Source organism: Heterocephalus glaber, unplaced genomic scaffold (genome assembly GCF_053883595.1).
Source record: "Heterocephalus glaber isolate CG9 unplaced genomic scaffold, H.glaber_assembly_v1.0 deba00001058, whole genome shotgun sequence".
Taxonomy (NCBI): domain Eukaryota; kingdom Metazoa; phylum Chordata; class Mammalia; order Rodentia; family Bathyergidae; genus Heterocephalus; species Heterocephalus glaber.
Genome location: NW_028258184.1, coordinates 1,849,875 through 1,873,752, shown reverse-complemented (window position 1 = coordinate 1,873,752; position 23,878 = coordinate 1,849,875). Strand labels below are relative to the sequence as shown.

Sequence of the window (23,878 nt, the reverse complement as noted above, 5' to 3'; positions counted from 1 at the left end):
TCCCTCTAAGTGACTGTTTCATACATTCACAATACACTGAGGTTCTCTTGTCACAGTCTGTCTCATTCCTGGCATTCCTTACCCAGGAATGCATAACGCCTGTCACATGTTCAGCAGTGTAATATTATAAAATCATTGTAGTTTCTTTACTCATTCACCGCCCCCATCCCTCTGCTTTCCTGATCATTACTGTTCTTTTTATTTTTCTGTACCTTTGCCTTTTTCAAAATGTCATGCACTTGCAATCCGACACAATGAAATCTGTTTAGCTTGTCTTCCTGCACTTAGTAATATGTATTTAAGATTTCTCCATGTCTTTTCATGGCTTGATAGTACCTTCTTACTTTTTCATGTCATTAAATAATATTCTATTGTTTGGGCCGACCATGGATTGTTTATTCACATATTGAAGGACGTCTTGGTTGCTTCCAATTTTTGCTGACTGTGAATAGTCGTAGGGTGTATAGAAGTCTTCAAATCAATTTGAAAAATATTTAACAGAACGATTTCTAGATCATATGTTAAAATTATGCTTACTTTTTAAAAAATGGACAACTGTCTTAAAAATAGATACATTATTTTGTACTTCCACCTGCACAAAGGAAGCTTCTGTTACCTACTTCCTGCCTGCCAGCATTTGGACTGTCGATTTCTTTGGTGTTAGCTGTTCTAGTTAATACAAAATTTAAATTCTCAAGTCCCTGATAACAATGGAACACATCTTTCCAATAACTTCTTTGGACAGGTGTCTTTTTAAATTTGATTATTTCTTTTCTTATTGTTCAGTTTGAAGAACTTTTTGTATATTTGGATATACATTTATTAAATGAGTTTTATTAAATATGAGTTTTGTGAATATTTTTAGTGTGTAGTCCTATTTTTTATTTTGTTTTCAATGACTGTCAGGGTGCTACTGTAGTTAGTATTTGATTTTTTTTTTTTTGGTCTTGTATCACATTGCATTGATCTGCTTGGAAATATTCTGCTTTTGAAAAGCACTATTTAGGTGTCACAAATAGTTTAATATATCAGAGTTTATCAGTTTAAAAGTAAAATTGGAATATTTCCTTTGATATTTTTCTAGTACTCTGTTTTAAAATTTATTTACCATGTTTTTTTCTGACAATTCATAGTAGTTATTTTATTTTCATTTGGTTGATATATCATTGTTAAGACAACAGTAGCATCATTTTAAAGGTATGGTCTGTCACTGTGCATTGCTTTTACTAAACCGGCATCTGTTAAATAATCCAATATTTACTATTTATTTGAATTTGCACAGTATAGAAGTCAGTTTCATGGTGTCTATGAATAAGACAAAGACAGATAATGACTTAGTGGCAGGCTATATTCACAACAACAGGCCTCTAATACAGATAAACCTATCATAGATTCAATCTTGCTCCTAGTTTATTTTGAACAACTTTAAATAGCATTCCTTATGTGTGATTTATCAAGATATATTGTGACAGTTTAATCATGAATGCTTTAGGCATTCAAATTTATTCATTGTAGAGAACTAATTGGTTTCAAAGAAAATTTAACCAATGAAAGTTCATTTAATATATTTTAAAAATTGAATCAAATACATATTTTTTTCATAACTTATAAAAATCAAATATATTTTTAACACCATCATATTTAGTCAGTAAACTGATTCTGAGGCTGAGTACCTCTTTCTGATCAATTGGCTTCAGAGACTGTTACTAAATCTCCTTTGAATTCTGATTTGATCTCAGAAGTTTTTTGGTTTTTTTAACAAGGTTAGACCTTGTGTGTCTATAATTAGATTTGTCTAGTAAATATAGGCAAAGCCTGGATCCTTATGGAACTTATATTCAACATTCCATGTGGGATAATTTTACAAATGAGAAAATGTTACTAGATTTTATAAACCAGAAAAATACAATGTCACATGTGTAAAAAATAATGTCATATGTACTCTGATAAAATCCAGGATATATGGAAAGACATTGAAAAAACAGTATTATAAATAGGAATAATAGCTCGAATACTACAAAGCATCAGATTAAAATGACAAACAGAGGGTTATCAGTGGAACTACACAAAAATGATGGAGAAATTTTTTCAGTTACACATTGATAAAATTGAAAAATCAAGAAGATAAAGCATATAAAGGGCAGAGGAGTCAAGAATACTCTGCATTGTTGTGTTAGAAATCCAACTACTGAAGTAAATAAGTATTGATTCATGTGCACCTCAGGGACACATGTGGCTCTGGACAGACAGCACAGTGACCGCTTCTCAGGTGGACCCGTGTGAGAGCCGCGAGCACCTGAGGCGGGAGCTGGGAGATCAGCAGCACCAGCAGAGGCAGAACCACTGCACCAGGGATGGGTGTGCGGTAGTCATTCCCAGCATCCCTTCATCTTATGCTTTCAGCTCTGCTTGCAATCACATGGCTTTCTGAACACTGCAAATCACTTCTCTGGCTCCACTTAAACTTCTGATTTCTAAATAAGCCACACACATTCTAGGTTTAGTACTTTGCAATTGTTATTTCCTGTTCAGAACACACTCTTCTACAATATTCTGTAATGTCAAACTCCCTTCTTTTGTTTAGGGCCCTGGTCAGATATCCTCTTCCCCAAAAGATCTCCAAGGACCATATTTAAAATGTATGCTAACCTGTATGGTACCCCTGGCAAAGGAATGCAAACCAATTCTGTAAAGTTCAAATATTAGCTCTGTGATTTATAAATTATGTGAATTTGTCAATGTATTTATTCTGTCCCCATTAACTAATTTATAAAATGGATGTTTTGCTAGAAATTTGCTCCTAGTATTCTGTGAAGGCTAAGTGGAATTAATTAAATTAGCTGTTATAATTGTTGTTTGCTTGTATTTTATTGTTTGGTTTCAGTTTGGGGGACATTGTGCTGGGGATTGAACCCAGGGCTTTACATGTGCTATACACACACTCAGACATGACTTGCATTTCCAGTTGTCCTGTAATATCTGATACCATTTGAGTACACTGCTTTGAGTATGCAGCTTATTCAGTGATGAGAATATCATCTCAGATTGTTCAAGGTCTAAAAACAATTGAAAAATAGCACTGAGTTGGAAAGTTTTTATGGCTGTACTAGAATTTTTCTTCTTAGTTGCTTTACCTGGGAACCAAGAATTGCTAGACGATAAGGTGAAGCTGTATATGCCTTAGCATAAAATGTAGTCTTCTATGGATCTAACTCTATTGAAGTTAAAATATTTTGGCTATTTGGCATTAATAGCCAGAAGAGAAAAGCTGAAAGGTAATGGCAATAAATACTGATATAGATGATAATTTATGGGATGATAAATTCTATGTATGAAGCTCACAGAATGAAGCTGTTTAACAGTAGATTGGGATTATAGCATTAGATTTCTCACACATTATTTTGGGAAAGAGGATACAACCAGTAGGCAATTATTAACCTATCATTAGTTCTAGGGATTATTTCTCATCTTCAATCTAGAAAATCACATATTATCTTTACACAGAATTATAAATATGACATTAATATAATCTTTTTAGTTCAAAATTTCTTTATCAAATATTACTGAACACTAAAGTTTTGTGATTAACCTAGAAATTGAGTAAATATTTTGGTATGTCTGATAGATGTTATTTTGGTTGCTCTGCTTTTTATAGTCTACCAATGAAAGACATGACAGACAAAACCTGACAACTGAAAAAGGAGAAAAAAGTACCTTGGAATAAATGAGGAGTCATTCAATTTTCTCAGCAGCAGGAATGCTGTCATGTTCTTTGTGTTTATTGCTTCCATCCACTCACTCTAGGTGAGCCCAGGGTGCAAAGCCTTCTGCCCACTTGAACCTGGCACTCACTTTTTATCTTTAACCTATGTGTCTTTTTCTCCCAATCCCTCCCTTCCTTCCTTCCTTCCTTCCTTCCTTCCTTCCTTCCTTCCTTCCTTCCTTCCTTTCTGTTTCTCATTTGGGGTGACAATACATTAATCCCAAAGAAAATGAATGAAGAAAGGAAACAAAATACAACTACACTATGGAGAGGGAAACAGCAAGTATATAGCATTTCAAATAGTTTTTCATTTTACTTTTATGGTTTGAAGTTTGCCTTTTATAAGTAGTACTCTCAGATGAAAATTCCAACATATCCGTGATAACTAGGGTCTGGAAATGAACTTTTGTTAAAAATATTTCTTACAAGGCTTCCATGGCACTCGGATAATCTCAGCAGGCCCGAGAGTCAAATTTTTCTCAGAAAAAGAGTATTTTCTGAAAAACATACATTGTGGAAATATAAATGTTTGGGCAGCTTCCCAAGGGAACTCAATGTCTTGAGACTACATGGACCACATACCAAAATCTCCCAAGTCCCCGTGGAGCCTTATTTATCTTCTCCCTAGGCCCACATTCCTGGGGAAATTAGCCATCACTGTCACCATTATTTTGTCTTTTAGTTTATTTATCTATGAATAAAAACATTAGAATAAATTATTATGAGGTTCTGGCTATAAGATATATGTATACATATATCACATTTCTTTTTGGAAAATTTTATTAAGGATATAATTATGCATCATTATAAACAATATGTAATGTAATTACAGTAATTATTTACTATTTTTTTAAAGTGGCTTTTTATCTACTATTTTACTGTTTTTTTAAAAATGATAATTCTGCGCAACCAACTGGATAGGTGTACTAAATTTATGTTACAGATGCATAATTTACTTTCAGCATCATTTGCCTCAATGACTAGTAAGATTCTGGATTATATTATCACACAGCATCCCTAAAATAAAAAAAAAAAGATTTCTGGAATAGAGACCAAAGTCTAATTCAGGGAAATATAATTCACAAATATATTACTTATTTCTTACTACTTACTTCTCTTGAAGTAGTATTTTAACTGTGGTTTTAAATAAAGATGTTGGGCAATATCACCAAGAGAAATACAGGATAAAAATTAATTTATCTCATTTTCTATCCTACAGATGTGATTGACAACTAATATGTTTTTACTGTGATTATTATTAAGTTTTAATTCAGTGAGTTGCTTAGCTTTGTTTCTTAATTTAAACTCTATTTCATTAGTGATGATAATATTGATAGAAGTGATGATACTATTGTAAAATATTTTCACATCACTCCATACACATATTATATATATATATATATATAAAAAATATATGTATGGCTCAAATCTGAACTAACCACATTTGTGAAGAGTATAGGTCACAAACCTTAGAAAACCCGGGGATTTTCCACTTACCCTTGGGAAAAGGGCACAAAAGTTCACTGAACAGTCAAAACCTAGCATGAGCCTAAACAAAGGACTGTCTAAATGACAGACTTGAAAATCTGTCAGGTATTATTTTTTCTTTTTTCCCCCTCAATCTTTAGATGAAATCAAAACCACATATAGAGATATTTAAAAAATCTTGGCTAAAACAACATTGGAAAAGAATAAATCCTACTTCATTTGAAGCCCTTTTTGAGCATGTAATTATAGTAAACTCTTAAATTATCCAGAATTGATTTTCATGTTGTATAATAAAACTATGTTTAGATTTCATATTTAGATGTCATTTTGTTATCACTCCACAGTTTCAAATTAACTTTAACAGTCCTAATAGAATAACATTTTCTATTGTTGAATATTTATTATTGTTTTTTTATCCTCATTTTATAAAGGCCAACATTGTGGTTCAAAATGATAAAATAAATTGCCCCAAACAAGGAAAAGACAAACTTGTAAATGACAGTGCAGTTATATCTAATTTTGAAAAAATATCTTTAATTTTTTCTTTATACTATCAGATATTTGAAGAATGTTGATAAAATTAAATATTATTAAAATTATATTTACAAAATGTGATTAAAATAAAACTGTCAAGTAATAATTTGAAAAAGACAGTAAAGATTTGATAAAAGCAATCATTATTTTACAGTGGAATCATATTTAAAAGTGTTTTTAGGAACTCTGAACATACCATGTTGTAGTTGCAATTTGAGTTGATAGGTAAGCTTGTAAGAAATGAATAAAAAATCCTTAATACTTCAGGGAGGCAGCCCTTAATGAACTATTCCGGGGCAGAGGCCTGACGAAAATGCTGAAGACACAGTCTAAGATGGCTTTCCTGTCCTATCATTTCTATACCAGCTAAGAAGGCTTGAAACGGATCTTCACTTGGTACTGACATGAACAGTTTTGTGGCTAAAGCTCACAGAAGCTGTCTTAGTTTACCAGAAACAACATAACAAAATATTATAGACTGGATACCTTAAACAACAGAATTTTATTTCTCACAGTCTGAAGACTAGCAAGTCCTAGAGCAAGGTGTGGACTAACATGATTCCTTGAGGGATCTCTTCCTGAATTGCAAATGATGGCTGCTTTCTCTGGAAGTCCTGGCATGACCTCTCCTCTCAATGTGCACAGAAAGCACAAGAGAAATACATCTCTCCCCTTTCCTTCTTAAAGGGACCATCAATCTCACTGGATTAGAACGAAAACCTTATGATCTCTTTTAATGTTAATTACTTTCAAAAAGCCTTATTTCCAAATACAGGCACAATGAGGATTAGGGCTCCAACATACAGAATTTTATCGAACACAATTCAGTTCAGAGCAAGACTCTGCCTAGTCTTTCTGATATGGAAGCCAGTACTTCCCTTTCTGCAAGGGTACAGGCTGCCATGTTCTATTCCTTGCTGCATTATGAAGCTCGAGGCAAGATTGGCCATGACCTAGCACATTCCTATACAAATGTAGAAGCCACCAATGGAAAAAGTATACCTTCTAACTAGTTTGCCCAAATTGTATTTATTTGTTTTGTGGTTGTTTCATAACAAGGAAGAACTGTCCTGAGAAAATAACTTGTTTAATATCTTCTAATAAGAAAGTATCTTTTAAAAAAATTCACCACAAGAAGAAAAGATGTAGTAGGAAAATCAGAACCTCGATGGTTAAGTCTTTCTCTGCCTTCATTCTTAAATTCTAATTGCAAATCATGTGGTAAAGAGCAGTAAGTGCTGCTCTCAAAGTCAATATTTATAAGCTAAAATTGAGATTTTTTTCCTCAATCAGTTAGTTGGGTGAGCTAATTATGTAATTATAGAAAATTTTATTTTGAAGTTAGAGATTTTTCATAATAAAGGTTGTATAATAAATATTCTGAGTCCAGAAGACATTTTCAGCTGCAGCCAAGAGAAATTTTGTGATAAATCCCTTCCCGTGGGCTTCTCCTCATCTCTCGACTTCATCACGAGTGCAAGGGAAATTCTGCTGCTGCGTCAACTCTCTGCTCAGATAGCTCCATGGTTATGTTCTAGTTTCTCTTTTGCTTTTTAATTCACTGCATCTGTCCCTATGATTCACAGTCCAAACTTACTTACACATTGTCTTTTCTCTCAAATACATACTCATTACCTGCCTAAATTATGTCTGTTCTTCTGGTACCTAACAAGCTCCATGAATATGAAACAAATCAATGCATTGAAAGTTCTGTAAAAGGCTGGGAATTTAGCTCAGTGGCGCCACGCCTGCCTCTCAAGCTCAAAGTCCTGCATTAGATTCCCGGTACAAAAACAAACAAACAAATAAGTAAATAAATGAAAGAAAAGAAAAAAATGTTCAGTAAAAAGTTTTTCTCATGACACATAATTAAATAGTGATGAATTTTATCAGCACCTTAAGGGACACAGTAATCAGTTTCTTTTTGTACTTATTATAAAATCCCTTGATAATAGAGTAATAAATATATTCAGGATTTTTCTATGTGTATTTTACAATCTTTTGATTAAAAGCAGTATCCAAAATGCCAGCCTATTTTTTTTTTAGCAAAAAACCCTACATTACATTCCTCTTTTGATACAGTAATTTTGTGATTTTAATAAGCTCGTAAGTGCTAGGGACAATCAGAAACTTAATATTTTTCCATCTCTGGTAATGGTAAATAATTAAAAATTCTTCTGAATGGAGATATCTGAAATTGTCTATTTCATTTTTGTTTGATGCCATTTAGAAAAATGTGGTTTTTAGTATAATTTATGTAGCTATAAACATCCAAATCAAATGTTCTACTTGCTATTGTCAAGAGTATTTATTCTAATTTAGTAAAATTCTACTATTACCATCTATTTATAATTTTAATATACTAAAATACATACTTTCATGCAGCAGTAGAAAGATTGAGGATAAAGATTTTCTTATTGCTTTTCTAAAAACTTGGCTTTCAAAGAGGCTTTATTTCATTTATTTCTTAGCTATATATTTAACTGCTCTATTCTTTTTTTTAACTGCTCTGTTATTTTCATATTTAAAAGTTAAATGTGTTTTTAAATTGGAAAAATATTATGTTCCTATTCAAAAAATATAAAATAGAATCTATAAAATACTGAGTAGCGATGAACATAGGCATTCAGAGGCAATCAGGGTTGCATATGACTGCATATGTATAGAATATGAATACGTATAATTGAGCATATTGTGTACTTACATATATGTGCATACATGAATGATCACTACATATGTGTTCTTATAACTTCCTTTGTCACTGAACATGATGACATTAATATCTCTCTAAACTGATTGGCATAATGTCATTTATGACTACATAGTATCTTTGTTGGATAATTAGAAATTTATTTTGTCATTCCCATGTTTTGGGGCAATTAAATAATTTCTATTTTGGCAATTGCAAACATCAACATAATAAGTATATTTGTAGTTCAATATTTCAAAATGCCCTTAATTGTTTCTTTATGGCAAATTCACAATAAAGGACTTATTGGACCTAAAGATTGTTTTGTTTTGTTTTTGGTACTGGAGAATCAAACTCAGGACCTTGTGCTTGTGAGGCAGGCATGGTGCCACTGAACTAAATCCCTGGCCCTAGTTTGTGTATTTTTAAGTATATTAATTTTTATAAAATTAATACTCAGAGTATAATGCCAATACTTTGTTCAGGAGTGTATCAAAATGTTTATTTCTTTGTATTTGCCTAATGGTGAGAAAGTGTGTGTTGCTTTAAGATTTTATCAATTATTGATTTGGATTTCAGCAAATATCTTTACGGGCAACACAATGTAAGCAAATTGGAGAAACGTTTTACAGAGTATGGGGATGCAAAGTAAAAACTGGGAATGCTAAAGTTCTGTTTGCTCTTGCATGCTCTTTTTTCTTTTAAAGTAACTTAAGGATTAAAAAGAGGTGAAACAGAGCAAATATAAGTGTTGTTGTTATTTCATGTATAGAGCAAGCCCATATGACAAAATGATGTGAAAAGAATCGGCTTAAGAAATAAATAAGAGCCAGGCTTGTAATCCCAGCACTCGGGAGGCTGAGGCAGGAGGATCACAATGAGTTTGAGGCCAGCCTGGGATACATAGTGAGACTTTTTCAACACCCCCCGAAGAAATAAATAAGATCCAAATTCGATTATTATCTGTTTTTTTTAAAGAAGAGCTTTAAACATTTATGAGATTCAAGTTTTTCATCTGTTAAAGAAGCCTATGATGACTTATTTGTTCTCATGATGAGTAAATCACATAGCAGAGTGAGTAACTGCTGGATTTTCCTCTGCAAAATTTAATGCAGGCCTACAAGCTTCATGATCTATGATTTTCTACAGCAGCAGTCAGAGCTTCCAAATGCCACGTGAAGTTTGATAAAAGCAGTTAGAAAAAAAATTTAAAATTAGCACATTTGTTTTCAGAGTAGTTATCCCAAATAAAGCCACAGGATAAAAGACTCAGAAGTAGGCAAGGGTGGGTAAGGAAGGGACAAGTATAAAAATGAAGTGTAGTTTAACCTCAAATTTTAAAATCCTGCTTTATATCATTAGCTGCGTTCAGAGTATTCCTGACATCTCAGTCATCAATACCACCATCCATTATGATTGTCCTCTTTTATAATAATTTCAGTTCAGATTGACAGTAAATACAAAGTGTTAGGTAGAGGCTCTTCTCTGTAGAACACTACAAAATAAAAATTAAAAAACAGCATGTAAGTAAATTGTATCATACTATCATCAACCTCAAAGAGGTTTAACTGTGTAGGTAGTCTAAGGGAATTAGAACTCTTAATGAACATTGCAAACTGAAAGGGTTAATGTCAGGATGATAGACACTAAATAAAGTGAATACCAAAAACTTTTGAAATTCTGGGGGGAAAACTTGACAGACTGGGAAAGTGTGAGAAATTTGTGTGTGTGTAAGTTGAATGGAGACAGAATTGCTTTTATATGATAAGTTTTCTAAGAAAGAATAAACCATAATGAAAGAAGTAAGAGAATTTAAGGAATAAGATTAATGATGACAGATTGTTCAAGATTCTTCAGATTTCTGAAACACAAAGTAATCCAATCAAACAATGTACTATATAAAATCTTCACACATTATCATATGTGCCATCCATTTTATATTATGGCATCACAAAAGCTATCAGACAGAAAAAAATCACATAGAATTACAAAGTCTGCTTAACATGTATACTTGAAAGTTTTAATGGAGTGATTTGTGGTGTACTCTGGAACATTAGAACATCAAAAGCTTCACATTTTGGGATGAGAAATGCTTATAATGTAATAAAATTTTAAAAATTGATTTGCAGGAAGGTGGCCAGATTTGTGGGGAAAATAAAAAATAAATTCATGTGAATTTCATGATTAAAATGATAGCACAGTTGTGAGAAAGAGAGGAATCAAGGGCAGCTACATCTTCTGACCTAAAAAGGTGAATGGATGCTTCTGTGTAGGTGGAGAAACAATATGACGCCTTAACAAAGGTGCTGAATTCAAGATGAAGTAATTTGAAGTTGCTTGAAATAGTTGTGAGGCTTCCCATGGAACCACACAGGAAGGCTAGGATTAGTATACAGACCTGAAGCTTGGGCTACCGGTCTCTGTCCCATCAGTACATAAATGGTCATTATTTCTGTAAAGTGGATGAAATGTATTTCACAATGATTTATATAGCCCTTGACATGGAGTACACTCTCCTAAGTGCTTTAAGAAATAGTAACTTGTAAAACCTTCCTGATGACCTATTAGGTGAGTGTGAACTAGGAAAGAATATTCGAGAAGCAAACTCTGAGGAACAAGGAAGAGAAAAAGAGATCTGAGAAGAAGACTTAGAAGAAATGGCCACAGAAGTTGGAGAGAACCTGAAGGGTTACAGTGACAAAAATGCTAAGGGAGTGAGTCCATTTAGGATTCATTGCAAGTCAGCAATGTCTAAAGCACAGAAGTTTCTACAAGGCAAGGGTAAAATAGAAACATTGGCTTTAGCGACAATGGCATCTTCAACCCCCTGCAAAAGATGTATGAGGGTGCTGGGCTGGCAGCTGCTGGGTTGGAAAGAGAGCAGTAACAAAGGCTATGAAGACAGCAATTTAGGATATTATTATATATATAATATAATATATAATAATTTAAAGTGTTTCTGTATAACAATAATAGCATTTACAATAAGAAATAACATTTGAAGGGAACACATTTCGGGGATATAGAATTGATTTTGTTCAAGGACCCGAGTTCGATCCCCGGTACTCCCCCACACAAGAAAAAGAATTGATTTTGTTTTTATTTCATGGTACTGGGGATCAAACTTAGGACCTCCTGAGCCAGAGGAGTGGTGTACCACAGCTACATCCCCAGACTAGGGGGTACAGTTTAATTCTCTTCAAAAATGACCAGAACAAGATATCCTGAGCACAGACAGGTGAAGGAGGTTTAACCTTGGTCTGGAATAAAAATATGTTTCTCCTCTCCCATGGAATGAGACTGAGAAGTATTCTTGATGAGCAGCAGGGAATACAAGTAAATTTGATATGATTTTGTTATGATTTAAATTTTGTTATGATTTAAATTTTTATGTGAAAAAGGATTGAGTTGTCTTTCTGAAATGATAAAAAGTAGGGGACTTTTAAAAGTATGAAGGTATGATGTTTTCTCTTGGTAAGATGAAATTGGATATTAGTAACTTCTCATTAAAAGTTTTCTGAGCTGTTGGGATCCCAAAACATCACTCTCTGATAATTGCTGTCTTTGAAGTTCAAAAATTCTCCCCAAATATAGTAATTAAACATCTGAATGGCTCATAGTTAGATATGAATGGAACAAGATAAAGACTAAAAGAAGCAGCACTTTGAAAGGCATTGGAAGGGAAGATACAAGTGGCTTATAACTTGACTACTGAGTGATAATTTTTCCTTTATGCATATTTTCTATGTTCAGAAGTGTGATGATTCTTTAAGTTAGTAAAATCACACTTCTGAACCAAAACTATGAAAATATATTAATATATTTTTTGTTGTGAAAGGGTGGAATTTTCTGGTTACATTTTTAAAATTCATCAAGACAAAAGATAAAATATGGGAAATAATAAAGCAAAACACTAAGTAGGAGAAGTAAATTAATATTAGAACATATAGCGTTTTTTCCTAAAACAAGAACAAAAATAAAAACAAAAGATTTCCCAATGTACTTGCAGACTCTATTCCTGTTTGTTAACAGATTGGCTAATCTAGGAGAGAAACTCTTTTGGGATTTGACTGTTGTTGCAGGAAGCCGTAATATTCTGGAGAATTACTCATTGTAAAATTCCCTAATTATTCTGTCTTTTTGATACAGAAGGGCTTGTCACATGTGGTTTTGTAGAGCAGGGGAGTTTCCTCGAGGAATAAAGATATTACAAACCTCCCAGTGTGTTATTCTTAGTATAACAGAGGAAAGTGAATATAACCTCATGGTAAAGAAACAATACCTGCCAGTGAATATCTTGATATTAAACAAAGAGAGCATACAGCCAACTATTGATTATTTTAAAAACTTTTTAAAAATCCTAAAATGTACACAAGGCCATACAAGTAGAAAGTACTAGATCTAAAAACGATGAAGAAAAGTATCTGAAATATTCTGGTATTTTAGTGAGGAAACTGAAACTGAGAAACCAGTTTTCTTTTCAAAGTCTTGCATTTACCTTTCAACAGGGCTTCGACTCAAACTCAGAAGTCCTGATCACCTAGGCAAAGGTAACTGCAAGGCTCAGAAAGGCCCACTCTTCTCATAGACATTTGTCATTTCCCCCCTGTGAATATCAGATTTCTTAGAATCTCTATAAATTACAATTTAGTCAAATTATAATAAGGAAAATTTTACATTCTGCTTTGGGCCAAAGTTCTCTACGTAAAATCGAAGTTGAAAAATTCAAATAATTATTTTTCTTACTTTTGATGTTTATGTTATTAAAGAAGAAAAAGTATTTTTCCTAAATGACAGTGGAGAGCGTTCATTCGCATTACCAGTTTTGGAAAATGAGTGCTGATCCTGGACAGGGCAAAGGAAAACTGCGAAGCAGTAACGGAATGCGAGGTGCTATAAATCTTTAAGTACTAAAAATACGATGAACAAAGTCAGAAACATAGTAAAAGAAATAATGCAAAATTTTCTTTCTTGTGATAATAATACATTAGTTCTCCATAACTACTAAGACTGAATTAAGGAAAAACGTGGAAAAATTGTGCCTGTATTTTACCATTAAATTTGGACAAAGAATTTTCAGAAGAAAGTCACACTCACTTTTTGAATGAGTTCACCTTTCTCTTCATGACATCTCAGATTCTGATGCTAACTCAAAATGGTTAAAAGCAAACTTCCTTATATCGTATTATTTTCATCTACTCATGGAGAAAGAATAAATAAAAATTGATATTTTATACCCAAACCAAAATGCAGGTTTCTGAGAATATAATTCTGCTAAGGTTCTCATGCCAGGAGCTTCAAAAAGAAGGAAATGGAAAAAATGCAAATGTACAAAAGGAATCTTGGCTTGAAAAGAAAAGGAAAAGAAGTGAGCATGTTAAATGCGTTTCCCTGCTGTAGATATGCGAAATAATGATACGGGAGACTTGTTACTACTTGTGGCATTGTTGCCTGCAGCATTTACTCTTCCAAGTACCCATTATGCAGTAAGATAAGCAAATAATATTTCAGGGCCATATCATCTCTTTATCTTTCGGTTATTTAATTAATGTTCAATTCTCTTAATCTAATAATTTATACTGAGTGTGCCATCGGTGTGCAGGAGTTACGTGCGTTTGCAAAGAAATGAAAAACAAGTGAGACCTTTCTTTACAGAGTTCATGTGAGAACCTTGGTTCACAGCTTCTGTAAGTCAGGTAAATATTATTTTTTAATTTCAAGGATCAATAGCTAAATTCAGGCCATGTTCTTCATTTTCCTTCAAAGTGTCATTCCTTCCCAGATTTTGTCTCTTCTTAAACACATACATTGTAGACTTCTCAACTTTTCTACAGCTGATTTTCTTAGCTTAGTATGAGGAAAGAACAACAAAATGTTAACTCACTTATGGAAATTTCCTACCAAATGTTACCGTACTATGTCCCTTAGGGAAAAAAGAGAAAAGTTTAGACTCAATATACTCGTTTACATTTTTAGAGTAATTTGTTTTCAGATATGATAGCTCAAGTAACTTTCTCACTAGAAAAACTTTAAAATATTGGCTAAAATGTCAAACCAGCAGTGAGCCATTTTTTCAGTGCTGTCAGTGAGAGTACTTCCAGTCATAAAAAGCAATGATAATGTGGAAAACCTCCAGAACTCCAACTTTGCTGTTAAAGAAAGTATGTGGAAGCAGTCTGAGTTGGTTCAAGATTGGAACTACAGCTGTTAGTGTCTATATTCATCTGTTCAGATAGCCTGAATTCAGCGGCTCTGAATCACCAGTTTAGAGGAACAGGGACCTGAAGCAACTGAGTAATGTCCCTCCAGAAGTTGGGAGTAAGCTGATCCTCAGCTACTTCCATTCAGATTGTAAAATGTCAGACCCTTGAAAAAGGAGGACCCTGGGCTGCCCAAAGAATGACAATTAATCCCTCTTCCTTTTAAATTATCAGCATCCAATAAATAGTTCATTCTTCCTCTTCTTTCCTCATTTTCTAAATGCTTTTTATTTTATCTTTTGTTTAAATTTCCATTTTTTTCCTGTTCAAATGCTACCTACCACATAATCATATAATCAGGAATGAGATAATGTTTTCATGTTAAATTCATTAAATCCTTTGATTGTAATTTTCAGGGGAAGTAGACCAGGGATTTGATATTTATTAGCTATTTCAATAATTAGGTTAATTGGTAAATGATTAAAATGTATCACATTGTTTACTTTTCGTGTCTTATAAATTATCTACTATACTAAATGCATATAATAGTGCTCACCTTTGAAGATATTAAAATTGAATTTGCTTATTGAAATACAATCATAGAACTGAGAGATCTTGAAATGATTTTATCACTTCCTTGGCTTTAGAAAGGACAGTCTTGTCTTTTATTGAGCTTTTTTTCTATAGTATCTCTTATCCAACCTCACCCCTCTTCCATGCCAAATTTATCTGGCAGGGAATTATTTATCTTGCCCTTTTCAGGATATGTTATTGCTTGATGATCTCTTTGATCTTAACCATATATACTATTTTTTTAGTTATTTAACCACATGCCACATACATCTTTTATGCTGGTTTACAAGCTCCTTAGCAATCTTAAGAAAGCTATGGACTCTCTTGTAGCATGCAAATAAACACAGGCACAGGTATTTTTTCACATGCATTCTTGAAGACTGCCTAAGGATGATTACCCATGTCTTCTACAGGTGAAGCTTCTAGTATCCATTGGGATGAATAAGTGGTCACTTGTGTTTCTGTGCCCTCCCCTCCCATAAGGATGTGGTGATACACGAGGCATGTAACTGCTCATGGGGACATGTTGGTGGTTCGGGAAATGTTGATGCCTCACACACTGTTCTTACTTTTTTTGAGAGTGTTAATTAATGATTGAAAACTTGAAAGGTCTTGCAAACAGGTTCATGTAGAGCTAACTGCATTTAAAAAAAAAAGATCTTCCGTGGTATGTGACTTAATGCTAATCTCAATCATGTCTTTCCTCAGTCGGCACATTCTTCAGCAATTTCTTAAGTTAAAAGCATGCAAAAGTCAGTTAATTCTAGGAAGTCTTGAACTAGAATACATTTCTTGCTTGGTACTAAAAGGAAGGCCTGGATATTTCTAAGATACAGCGAGCATCGCAAAAGGTTTTAGTACCACATTTAGCATTAGAATGTGGACTCTATAATTTCTATATCGTGTACTGTTTTCTTTCTTCAGTTTCTAATTAGTTTTGTTAAATGAACTTAAAACAATGGAACTTAAATAAGATGCACAAAAACTTGAAAAAGGTACACATTCCTACATAAATGTAAAACTAATTTCCAGTACTAGTATAAATTTGGTGTACATTTGTCATTCAGACTTATCTGCCTGCCTCAATTAGTATGCCTCCTTTCACAAGAGAAAGTTCTCATTTGTATTTACTTTCCACTGGTTTCTATATGTGGAAGTATCCAGGAAGCAGATGAGGGAAAGCAATTAGGAGAAACTTGGATGGGAAACTATCAAGAACAACAATCTATAATTCCTGATAAAACTCTAGGGGCCCCAGGACATGGACCGCTCATGGTTTGGGAAGGGCCTATGAACAAGTAAAAGTCTGACTTATTTCCAGCATGTGGAACTCATTTGTTGTTGAAAAGAGAAGAGAGTGAGATATTAGTTTCCCAAAAAGCTATTGACAAAAAACATATATTGAACAAATAAACTGCTTATCAGAGATGAAATAACTACTTTGTAGAAACAGTAAATTTAAAAGTTTCAAGTATAACATAGTTCTTGGGACATAACAGACAATAACGTGTTTACCTTATTCAGACAAAATAATACACTACAGAATTTGTGTCCTTAAAATTTCTCTGTTTGCATTTTTTTTATTTTTAAGATACTATTAAATACAATGTTAAGAAGGTAGTCCTACTTGTAGCAAAATTGGGTAAATATGGGCTGGATGTATATTGGCACTTGACTAAAGAGGAAATATATGAGATAACGTTGGTCATTGGAAGTGGAGCCAAACAGATAAGAAACAAGAGCCCAGCCTTGTGTTTCTGCATTTGCTCCAATACACTGCCTGAAGTGAATTTCCAAATTGAAGTTCAGAGAGGGTGGACAATGCGAGAAACCAGTTCTCTCTGAGTATAGGAGACAAACCCAGGAGCCCGGAGAGGCCCACAGCACAGCTAAAATATGGAGGGCAGAATTCCTGAGAGTAGAGATAGAGTATTTAGAAAAACAGATCTAAAGATCTTCAGAGAGACTTAAAGTGTTCAGCCGAATCAATGCATGCATGAGAGTACTCAAAGGTGTGTGAGAACCAGTGGAAGTGAAAGGAGCAATGCTTGCAGCACAGATAAAGCTGAGATAATTTCCTGCCCCAAGCAGCAGAAACAAGATTCCTGGAGCATGGAGTCCCCCACTAAGAAAGGTTGTTTGCCTCTGTAGCGGGGAAAACATTAACCATAGAATACACACTGCTTTGACCTTGCCTAACAAAGTTTAATGGACGGACAATGAAATACTAAACTGTTCCCAAGTAATTTAACTGCAACCCACAGTGGAGTTTGAGAAAATTTATAGAAATACAACATGTCTAGCAACCAACAAAGTAAAATTCACAGTATCAGTTATCCACATCCAAATTACTAGGCATACAAAGAACAATAAGATATGATCCATAATGAGAAAAGTCAAAATGATGAAAAGTACAGTTAGTAGAAAAGGATATTAAAACTGTAGTTTTAATTGTATTCCATATTATCAAGAAGCTAGAGAAAATACTGAGTGTATCAAGTAGAGGCTTAAAAAAATGGAGACTCAAACCAACTTTCTAGAGATGGAAACAATAATACGTAAGATAAAAAGTACATTATACCAATTAAGCCAGGCAGAAGAAAGGATTAGTAAACTTGAAAAATAATGATAAAAATGGTGCAAACTGAACACAGAGACAAAAAAAAAAGGTGACCCAAAAATTATAAGTGGAGCATTTGTGGGCTATGAGGTAACTTTAAGAATCTTAACTAGTTAACATATAAGTGTAGTCTTGGAAAAGAAGATATCTAAAGAAGGAAAAGAGGCACCAATGGCAAAAAGTTTATTTTTTAAAAATTCCTAAGTGTTTGACATCAATATAATAACATATTAGTGCATTGGTTACAACATCCCTAGAAACAAAAATCTGACAACAAACAATAGCCCAGAGTCGGCGGGGGGGGGGGGGGGGGGGGATAGATTTGTTGAAGATTCTTCTACCATAAGAGAAGAAGGGGATTAAAATCACTTCAGGTAGACTAAAATAAATCAAAGATGTGGACTCTAATCCCCCCAAGATCCCCCAAAACCACTAAAATGAAGCAAAGATTTATAACAAACCAACAAAGAAGATAAAACATTATATATAATAATCTAAAAAACTAAAAGTCATTAAAAAGGAAATGAGAATACAACCAACAGTGCAATGAGAGCAATGAGAAAGACAAACTCAAACAGGTCACTATGGCATCAAATGGAAATATTGCAAACTCCCTCATTTACAGGCAGATACTGTCTGATGGAATGAAATAGCAAGTACCTACTGTATGCTGCCTAACTAAACCCACTTTCTATGTGAAACACAAGTCAGAAGTACAAAATAATGTTCCATGATCATGCCAATCAAGAGAATCCTGGGGTGTCTATATTGATATGAAATTACACTTTGGAAGAAATGATTTTATCAGTGATCAACAGAGTTGTTTTATAGTAATAAAAGGGAAAAGTCAAGAGAAAAAATAAATACTTAGTTTTCAAACAACAGGGCTTCAAATTACGTGAAGCAAAAACTAACAGAATTGAAAGTCAAAATACAGAATTATAGTCAGATATTACAATAACTATGTTCCAGTCTTCAGAAGGCAAACTGGACAAAAATATTTCATGAGGATGTAAAAGCTTTGGTCAGCATTATGAAATAACTTGATCTGATTGACCTTTATATTCCATTTCACAATAGCATAATACCTATACTTTTCAAGAACACACAGAACATTTACCAAATTACATCATGTTCAGAGTCATGAACTATGTCTCAATAAGTTAGAAATTATTCAGACCATATAAAATATGAACTCCTATGTTAATATAATTAAACTGGAAATAAGTAAAAAAAAGACATTTTACATCTTTTGGAAAATACCCCCAAATCTGGAAATAAAATAATAGTTCTAAATAGTCTATGGATCAACATTGAAATTTCAGGGAAATTAAAAAATATTTTGAATTGAATAAAAACACAGCATATCACAACATAATATAAAGAAACAAAGGTAAAGCAACATTTATCGAGAAATACACAGCAAGAAAAGAATAAATATCAGAGTGGGAATCAATGAAATAAAAATAGCAACTCAATAGAGTCAGTGAATCCAAAGACTGACTCTTGGGCAAAATAGATAAATTTAAACACGTACTATTAACACTATATCAACATTTGACAACATAGGTGAAAGATACCAATTCCTTGAAATGCACAAAGTACTAAAGACCACTCAAAAAGAAATCGATAACCTGAATAGTCCTACTGCTAGTTTAAAAATTAAATTATGTACTTTCAAAACTTCAAAGACTAGCCAGATAGCTTTATTAGAGAATGCCACCCATCACTTAATGAAGACATAATATCAATTTTACATATATCATTTAGAATATTTAAGCAAATGGAAAGAATACTTTCCAACTCATCATAGGAGGTTGGAATTACCCTAAGACTATAACCAGAAAGAAATTGTTATGAAAAAGCAATTAGCCCCCAAATAGCAACATCTTACAAAAATGTTGAAAATTTCATTGTAAAGATCCTCTTATTTTAAAAAATTCAGGCAACTATCATTTAAACATTTATCATTTTAATATGTTAATTTAGAAAATATAAAGAGATATGCTTCAAGAATCTGGAATTCCTCTTATAGAATTATTAATGCAATTTTGAATAATTTTATCATGGTAAAATATACTATGACATTTGATATTTGAACAATTTTTAAGTGCACAACTCATGGTCATTAATTACAGTTACAGTGCTAGGCAACCAATATCTATCTGTAAAACTTTCCATCACCTCAAACAGAAACTCTGCACGAACCATGCAGTACTCCCCATTTACAGAGTCCCTGGTGAGCAGCAACTCTCTCCCTATGAGTTTCCCTACTTCAGATATTCGTGTAAACACGACCACACACTCCGTCCCTCTGGCTCAGGCTTATTACTCTCAGCCTAATGTTTTTAAGGTTGATGTGTTATGCATCAGAACTTCATTCCTTTTGCACTTAGGTACATTTGAAGTCAGTAGACCAAGAAAAGAAAAGTAGACACATGACATCTTAATACACACATTTTGACTCATTTGAAAAACAACCTTAGATTTTGAAGCTTCCTAAATAAACTTTAAAATTATTATCAAAATGCCCACAACAAACACCATTATTTCGGAGAGTGGTGGCATTTTGAGACTTACTCTACTTTTAAACCTTGGAAAATAAGAAAGGAGGTGAGGGAATTACTATAGAACTCAAGGTTTTGATAGAAATGGACAAGATCAAGAATAGGAGGAAATACTGTCCCAGGTTGCCTGAGTGGTGGAGGCATTGAAGGTGCAATAATACAATTCAAGCGTGCCTCTGGCACATGAGGTGGGAATCAAAACATGTTTTACATTTTATTAGGGTCCTGTTAATGGATATGTTCACAATCCTGATCTTCAAGTTGCTTTACTAGACTAACTGAAAACATACAATATTTCTTCATTCACATTTTGATTGAGAAATTTTTCAACAACTCCAAGTCTCCCCAGAAGGGTCCAAATACCAGATGAAGCTACTGGGGTAGTATTATTGCAGCACTGGGACTTCCAGGGTGGGCCACAGTGTCCTTTCAAACTTTTATTTTAAAAACTAATTTTAAAATGTAGATGTTCCAGCTAAGCAAGAACATAGAGGCCCAAGAGAGCTGAAAGCAGTGACTTTGACATAGAGTACTTGTTACTGTTGGGTGGGAAAAGTGGAAAAGACTACTTTGTCCTCGGCTTTTGGATACCCTAGGGTCTGGCTCTTCATGGCTCTCATCACTGGGAGAAGTGAACACAGGAGAGTAAGGAGTTTCCGGCGCTGACGCATAAAGCTGTTCTAAGAAAGCAGTGGCTGAGAACCTTAGAGCGCCAAAGGAGGTGGTCTAGCTTGCTGGAAAAAAATGTGCCCTTTACTCATTTTAGTGCAATTAGATCTCCAAAAACAAGGACTCCAATAGGCTCTGGATGTTAACTAAACTCAGTTTCTCTAACACACACAGCAATAATCGAAAAGAATTACACTGTACCTGTATTTCTATAAAAGGTAGCAGAAGCTACCTTGAATATTGATACCTTCAAAAAAATTTTTCATTTAAAAAGACAATCTGCCAAGTTAAATTACCCAAATGAATTAAGTGGCAGATAGTAAACAAAACAGGGCAGCGTGTAGGGAAATCCTTTATTGATACTACATGAGGTATACCGATTGTAGTACCATTCTTAGAACCGGTCTACATAGTAAAAGTAAACTGGTGATACAATTTTATCTTTTTAATCTGTATTATCCTTCAATTTACTTAATTTATACTAATAAACTTGTATTGAAAATCCTAATCTATTCATTTTTCATATCATCTCTTTTGTTTTCTTTTCAAGTATGTTTACTTTGGAATCAGATTGTGTCACTGAATTTAATCAGTTCATTGTTCCTAAATAATCGATAGCACATGTACTATTTAGATAGATTCCTCACTTCCAGCAAATAAATGAAGTCTTTTGAACTTGGCTTTTTTCATCCAGTAGCTTGTCATCTTACCATCTGAATTTGACTAATGCTTAGGAACAGAGTGAATGTTCTGAAAACTGTACTTTCACACAAAGATATTCTTAGATTTTTTTGTATTATTCTTTTAAAACTGAGTAATAGAAGATGCTGGTCAAATTACTTGTCCAACCAACAACACATAAACACAGGATAAGAGACAGTCATCAGAGCATCAAAAATCAAGTGACGAAAAAATTCATTTGCTCAGGAGTCACAGTTCCAAAAGGAAAGCACTTGATTTAGTCACTGGAGTCACAACAAACGTTTACAGGTAACAAAGTATAAGGCGAAGAAGAAGCAAAACAAATGCATGTCCAGTTCAGCATATCCAATAGTGAGAGCGACTGACCAGTAGTGAATATGTCATTAAGGTTTCTAAAAAGATCCTCCGCTCACCTGAAGAAGACAAATTTGATTTCCTAAAAGAACTACTCCCACTGTTAAAAGTACTTCAAAATTTTCCTTTAAGGTTTTATGTTTTATATCTTTATGTACATAAAGATCCATAAATTTTTATTAATCCTGTTAATATTTATGCCATTTTATTAACCCATAGTTTTCAAATGAACATTCCATCTTCACCTAAGCATCAAAGAGCATATTCATTCTTTTATATAAGAATTAGTTGAGATATAAATCATCTGCTCTGAAGTAATTGTGCACTAGAATGAAGAATTTTAAAAGAGTACTTAAAACATTTTGTAAAATGATTTTGTCCGGCTCAAGGAGTTTGCAGTATCTCAGCGTTGTCATAACTTTCCCTCTCTGACGTAATTATTTTGACTTTTTCGTGAAATACAGCTCTCTCAGCTATGTTTCCTGCGTGGGTTCTGCCCTGGATGTTTTTGCTATCTCATGTTATACAGAGTCACTCTGTGACTAATTTCCAGAGCACTGAGTCACAGTGAGCCTGTCACTTATCTTTTCATTTTTCCCACATGGCATTTTTCTTGGGCTTCAGTTTTTCATAATTCTTTTTAAAAGAGAAATGAGCTTTTTCCACAATTAAATAATTCCAGTTCTATGGGAGTATATCTCTTTATTATATGCTTTTCTTTACTACTAGAAGCATAATTTAATATCATTTGTTAACCAACAAGAATATAACAGTACATCATGTATGTATGTAATCTATTGCTTTAACTTACACATGTGCATAATACATTGACTTGATCATAAGTATCTTTATTAAATATCTCAGAATATGATCTTTCATCTTTGGAAACATGTAAAACTTTTTTTAGAGACATTACTGCTGGCATAAATTATTTAATTTAGATTACAAAAGTTCTAACATTTGTACTTCATTTTAGACTGACGGGCACTCTTTATTGTAATTCTTTATACTTTACTGAATGAAACTTAAAGGTAAACCAAACCTTCAAAAAACTCCAATTAAGCAGAAACAATTACTAAAGAATCTGCAATCTTAAAGTAGTACAATTTTAAAGTGATGAAAAAGCTACATCTAACCAATTACATAGAATAACGTTCACGATCTGAAACACAGAAACACTGCTAATACATTTACTGAAGAACTTATCACAAAATGCTGAGAACTGAATTTGATGTTGCAATATCAGTCTACTTTGTTTATGAAGAAGAGCTGATTTTCATTTTAGAAGAAAAGGTGATCTTCCACTGCCCTTCTTTGCCGTCTTTTTCCCCCAAGAAAAGGAAAGAAAAGTAATTTCTCATGGGCTGGATGGTAGATTCCCCAGTACTCACGAGTAAAATCTCTGAAGAAATTTCTTGCAAAGATTTTTTTCTCAGCGGGCTTGAGGTTATTTTGCTTTCCCCTTGCAGACTTGAAAATGAGGATTTCTCTTCTCCAGTTCTTCTTTTAAACAGATGAGGAAAATGAGGATTGGACAGTCCAGAAGGAAGTGGAATCTGATCCCGCGGGCAGTGACAGGGGAGGTTACAGGGGAGGTAAGAAGCCCAAAATGCCTCTGCTGCGGGTGTCTGTGTCTGGGAGGGCCGGAGGGCTGCGGGCTGGGCTGGAAGAGCCTGCTTCCTGTGAGGTCACCCCTCTGCTCAGTCTCCGGCCAAACTC

At 33.7% G+C, this 23,878-nt stretch overlaps 1 protein-coding gene across 6 annotated transcripts in view; it reads right to left on the bottom strand.

The window, feature by feature from the left end:
• The window catches only part of Tfpi (tissue factor pathway inhibitor), a 67,348-nt gene extending 43,517 nt beyond the window's left edge, over window positions 1-23,831 (bottom strand). For 2 of the 6 annotated variants that reach the window (XM_087209632.1, XM_087209634.1), the window contains exon 1: window positions 23,551-23,829. The gene's annotated coding sequence lies outside the window, so the exon portion shown is untranslated. Of the gene's footprint in view, window positions 1-23,550 lie in introns of all 6 variants that reach the window. The other 4 variants (XM_004872312.4, XM_087209629.1, XM_087209630.1 and 1 more) reach the window with 3 other exon arrangements.
• Window positions 23,832-23,878: the final 47 nt, after the last annotated feature.